Below are 6,000 nucleotides of genomic sequence, written 5' to 3'. Positions count from 1 at the left end.
GCGCGTGACGTCACGAGGTAACAAATACGTCACGAGGCAACAAATACGTCACGAGGCAACCATTACGTCACGAGCTAATGGCGTCATCAACTAAATTCGCGGTGTTGGGCAGGATGACGTCATCCCGGGTCTCTCTTCCCCCACCGCTCTCACGCGGTATAATGACGCAATGAGGCAGTGAAGTTATAAACTAAAATCACGGCTTGACTTGAAGCTTTCGTGACTGCAGGAATTCAAATTCTTTGGGTCTTTCGGTAAAGTCACGTAGAAAGGTTAAAAGAAAATAACTAAAATAAAAATGTACCCTTGGGCTACACCGAATTTCAACCTTTAAAACAGTCTGTCTCAGCAGTTGCCCGCACTCTTTTTTTTATTATTACACGCTTTTTATTTAACTCACTCTCTCTACTCTTAGGTTTTTTCGGTAAAGTCACGTAGGTAAAAAATAATAAAATAATAATAATAAATGAAAATAATGTTATTGAGTTATTTTCATTTATTATTATTTTATTTTATTATAATAAATGAAAATAATGTAATTGAGTTATTTTCATGTATTATTATTTTATTTTAATAAATGAAAATTATTTAATTGAGTTATTTTCATGTATTATTATTTTATTATAAAAAAAAAATTCCTACGTGACTTTACCGAAAAAAAGAAAGAGTATGAATCATTGCAGTCACGAAAGCTTCAAATCTAGAATGAACTCACTCTGTCTGTTGTTGTTGTATCCTCAAATCTTGTAACTCAATTTTAACCCACTTCCCAATGTGGCATTGACTGCAAACTTGGTATACTTATGTAATACTGATGACAATACTTTATTATATCATAAAAATATTTTTTTAAACAATCATTTTTATGTTATGTTTCGGCTTGGGTCTAATTGTCCACGCTCAACTCACGTTGCCTGTAAATCACCACGTGGTCCCTGACGTCACGGCAAGCCTCGGGGAGCCACGCCGAGGGGCGGGGGGTGTGGAAGGAGGGGAGGGGCGATGGGGGAAGGGGGCAGGGGGAGGGGCAGCTCGGACAGTACATTTCATTAAAGCGTGTTTTTAAAAAAAGTATTTTTAAATATTTTATTATTATTGCACGCTTTATATTAACTATGTCTGTTGTTGTACCCTCAAATCTTGTAACTCAATTTTAATCCACTTCCCAATGTGGTATCGACTGCAAGCTTCGTATACTTATGTCATACTGATGACAATACGAAATTCTAGCATTAAAAATAAAAAATAGAATTTTAAACAATCTTTTTATTACACGCTTTCTATTAACGCATCTGTCTGTTGTTGTATCCTCAAATCTTGTAACTCGATTTTAACCCACTTCCCAATGTGATATCGACTGCAAACTTGGTATACTTATGTCATACTGATGACAATACTATATTCTATCATTAAAATAAAAAAATATTTTTAAATATTATTTTTAATATGTTATGTTTGGGCTTGGGTCTAATTGTCCACGCTCAACTGACGTTGGCTGTAAATCACCACGTGGTCCCTGACGTCACGGCAAGCCTCGCGGCCACTTCCTGGAGTTCTGCCATTACTCGTACGGTACATTTAATAAAAGCGTGTTTTTTTAAGAAAGTATTTTAAAATATTACGTGTTGTTATTTTCTTTGAACCTATCTACGTGACTTTACCGAAAGACCCAAATAATTTAAAAATATAAAATCACGTCGTTTTGCCGGATGACGTCTTCCTGCGTCCCACCCCGCCTACCGGACCCAGAAGCGCGGGAATCGATTCCTCGATCCGCGTTAATCTAGCCACGGCTTAATCACAGTCACTTCGATTCCTTCACTGTTATATTTTATTGAGAGGTATTCCTCGTATTCTTGGTTCTTTCGGTAAAGTCACGTAGAAGGTAAATAATAAAATAATAAAAATATTTTATGAATATGAATCCCTGCAGTCACGAAAGCTTCAAATCAAAATGTAGGTATTCCTCGATTCATCGATTAGCATGGAGTCACGATTCTAGAACTCAGATTACGGTGTCACGGGATAGTTGGTGGAGGAGGTTTCTCAAATCCACCCCCCGCTTCTCTCCACGCAGCATCAGCATCTCGCGGTGGCTAGGAGATGTTAACTACCTCGCCTGGTGTACAGGGAGTCGAGGGTTCGATACTGACCCTGACGCCTGCTGCTGTATATTTGTAGTTTGCGTGTCTCTCTCCCATCATCATCATCACGGTGGCTATGAGATGTTAACTACCTCGCCTGATATACAGGAGGTCTCGTGGGATCGATCCCAACCCTGACACCTGCTGCTGTAAATTTGGAGTTTGCGTGTCTCTCTCTCATCATCATCACGGTGGCTAGGAGATGTTAACTACCTCGCCCTGGTATACAGGAGGTCGTGGGTTCGATCCCGACCCTGTGATGCCTGCTGCTGTATATTTGGAGTTTGTGTTTCTCTCATCATCACGGTGGCTAGGAGATGTTAACTACCTCGCATTGGTGTACAGGAAGTCGTGGGTTCCATCCCGACCCTGACGCCTGCTGCTGCTGTATATTTGGAGTTTGTGTGTCTCTCTCTCTCATCACCATCATCGTCACGGTGGCTAGGAGATGTTAACTACCTCGCCTGGTATACAGGAGGTCGTGGGTTCGATCCCGACCTTGACGCCTGCTGCTGCTGTATATTTGGAGTTTGTGTGTCTCTCTTTCTCATCACCATCATCGTCACGGTGGCTAGGAGATGTTAACTACCTCGCCTGGTATACAGGAGGTCGTGGGTTCGATCCCGACCTTGACGCCTGCTGCTGCTGTATATTTGGAGTTTGCGTGTCTCTCCCCGTGGTCGTGTGGATTTTTCACTAATTTAGAATCAACGTCACGCGTTTAGCGCATTAAGCTGGTATTCATTTCCACGTGATGATGATGAGCCACTTCGCTGAGCCGTCATTTATGATAGGCAGGTCACTTCTGAAAAAGAGCCATTTAGCTCGGTGGGCCTTACCTGGTCAAATAAACAAAAATAGTTTATAGCTTTTAGTTTAAATTGGTACCACCACGGTTACAGTCGATGGCGTGCGGTTCCGTAAACTGTGGGCTACTTAAATAATGAGATTTTTTTTATTTTTTCCAGATAAAGCCCATTGAGCTTCGTAGCTTTTTCTTCTTGGTTCTTTCGGTAAAGTCACGTAGAATGGAAATAATAAAATAATAAAAATAAAACATTCAATAATTCTCACGACGTTTCGGCCACAACGCAAGCAGCCGTCCGCGGGTGAAGAACAGGTCTGTCGATAAGACAGCGTCTGAATGTCTGAATTTAACTTTGTAGCTTTCTATTTCAGAAGCAACCTGGCCACAAATGATAGCTCAGTGGATTATAGCCGCGTGGAAAAATTATAGCGGCCACCTTCGCGGACTTGACCTCACGGCCACGGCCGCTGGCAAGGTAATTATCCGACTAATGCCAATCTCCCCCCCGTTGTGATTGTCCACAATAACACCACGGCGTTCACTGTACCGTCCCTTGCACAGGCGAAGATCCATCCCCCAGTTGAATCGCAGGCAGTGGCCCAAGTCTGGATTCAAGCCCAGGATGTCAGCGGCCCTCTGCGCTCGGACCGCTGAGCAGTGCTTTGAATTCTAGATTTGAAGTCTTTCGTGACTGCAATGATTCATACTCTTTGGTTGTTTTCGGTAAAGTCACGTAGGTGAAACAATAAAATAAATGAAAACAACTAAATTAAATCACGACGTTTCGGAGGCAACACAAGCTTCCTTCATCAGGCGTAAAAAAGTCACAGCAGAATAACTAGCGCGAGTAATTTGTGATGAGACATTGTTATTATATAGGGTACCCTATTCTGCTGTGCCTTTTTTACACCTGATGAAGGAAGCTTGTGTTGCCTCCGAAACGTCGTGATTTAATTTAGGTGTTTTCATTCATTCTATTGATTGTTTTACCTACGTGACGTTTCCGAAAAAAACCAAAGAGTACAATATTGCTTTTACTATCGAGAGTGCAACTCCACCGCTCGCGGGTCCTCCGTGGGTCGAGGCGCTGGGTGACGAAGAGCACGGTTGGCTACGTACGGTGCGAAAGAAGTTCAACACACGCGCATGCACCGCCGCGGCGAGGGTCCCATGGGCCGGAGAGACCCGGACACCGGGGCGATGCAGAGGAGAGACATTGGACAGGGGGGGGCAGTGAAGGGGTCGGTCCATTGAATTATTTGCACCGGGGCCCACGCCAATCAGGCTACTATGTACACTGCTGCCCCTGCCACCTCCACCTGGCGCGTGTGAGACCGCGGCTATGTTTAGACACGCGCTGAGCACTCCCTGCGCCTGACTCCCGGGCGTCGTCGTGACAGACCGCAGCAGCCCCGCCGTCAATCTCAGTTGGCTGTGGACCCCACCCCCAGAGATGCGCACCGACGGCCGTGTTCATTGGCCCTCCGTAGAGGCGAATGTGGGAACAAGTGAGGGTGTGGGGGGTTAGGGGTGAGTGTTAGGTCGACCGCAGCCCCTTATACTCCGGTACGTGAAACGAGGGGGCCCAAACTGAACATGTTTGTTCACTGCTAAGCGGAATTAACTACTGGACATCTGTGAACTACTGGACATCTGTGAACTACTGGACATCTGTGAAACTACTGGACAAGATCTTGATAGCTCGTCGGATTCCGCGAGTATAAATATTCTGATTCTGAACCGTGTGTGTCTCACCGTCTCCAGATTTGCGTGTGTGTGTGCGTGTCTCATCCATTCATTCCAGCCAGGTCTATCCGGGTTACTTACCCGGAAAATATATCCAGCACCCAGTTACGAAACTGAAAAGTGCATGATCCAGCATGGAGAGTGGAGAAGCACGCATCATCCAAACTGTTAAGAGACGTGAGTGGGCTTCGGCAGGGCCGGACAGGCTCACGACTTGCGGGGACGATGGTGAATCACGGATGCCGTGTCGAGCACGCCGCTGTGACGACGTGGGACCATGCTGTTGTGACGTCACCACGCCGATGTGACGGACCACGCCGTCGTGACGACGTGGGACCACGCCGTTGTGACGTGGGACCACGCCGCTGTGACGTCACCACCCTAATGTGACGTGGGACCACGCCGTCGTGACGTGGGACCATGCCGTCGTGACGTCACACACGAAGGAGCAGTGCGGCCGCGACACGTGGGGACGTTTATTTGAAGTCGGGGCAGCACGGCAACAAACACGCAGCGATCGCGCAATTTACAAAAGTATTTACAAGCGAGAGGTGGGTGGGTGGGTGGGGGTTGTGAGCACATGCGCCTCCTCTCAGTATGTACACCGTGTTCATCGCCACCACCCGCACGACGGGGGAGGCCACAGCGGGCACAGAGCAGACGGGGGCCTCTCAAGTGGCCCGGGAGCTGGAATTGCCTTCCACGCGTACTCCCTGCAGCAGCAGAAGCGGCAGCGGCAGCAGCAGCAGCAAGGCAGTAGTGTATTTACAGTCGCGACAGCCAGGCTGGGCAATGCCACACTACTACGGTCTACATTCTATGCCAGGGTCGGGGGGCAGGGAAACCTCTTGCTTACGGAGGACTTTTAAATGCCTTTTGCCGGAGAGCGACACGTTAACACACGAACACAGGCGCGTGCCAGAGCCACTTCTGTCCCCTCTGTGAGCGACAGCAGCGGCGAGGCGCGCCGTTACAATCAGACACAGCGTTGTTGTTGTGGCCAGGTCATCGGGAAAATGTTTTCGTCCCCCTCTAGTACCCGATTAGTGCGGCTAAGAATTCGGCTGCAGGAGGAATCTGATGAGATGCGAAGTTCGTTTTGACACGTGTCCAACCAAGACGCTCGCAGCGACTGATATATATGTGTGTGTACAGTTTGTAGGCCATTTCGAAGTGGTCACTCACCCAGGGGCTTAATTTCAGCTGGCTCTGTCTGCGTCAGCGACCCGAAACAAATATTTCTCACGCCAGGCACCCCGCGTCTCGCACACGTGTAATTGCTGTGGACGTTGCTACGAGTCA

This window comes from Lampetra fluviatilis, chromosome 47 (genome assembly GCF_964198595.1).
Source record: "Lampetra fluviatilis chromosome 47, kcLamFluv1.1, whole genome shotgun sequence".
NCBI lineage: Eukaryota > Metazoa > Chordata > Hyperoartia > Petromyzontiformes > Petromyzontidae > Lampetra > Lampetra fluviatilis.
This window is presented reverse-complemented; position numbering follows the sequence as displayed.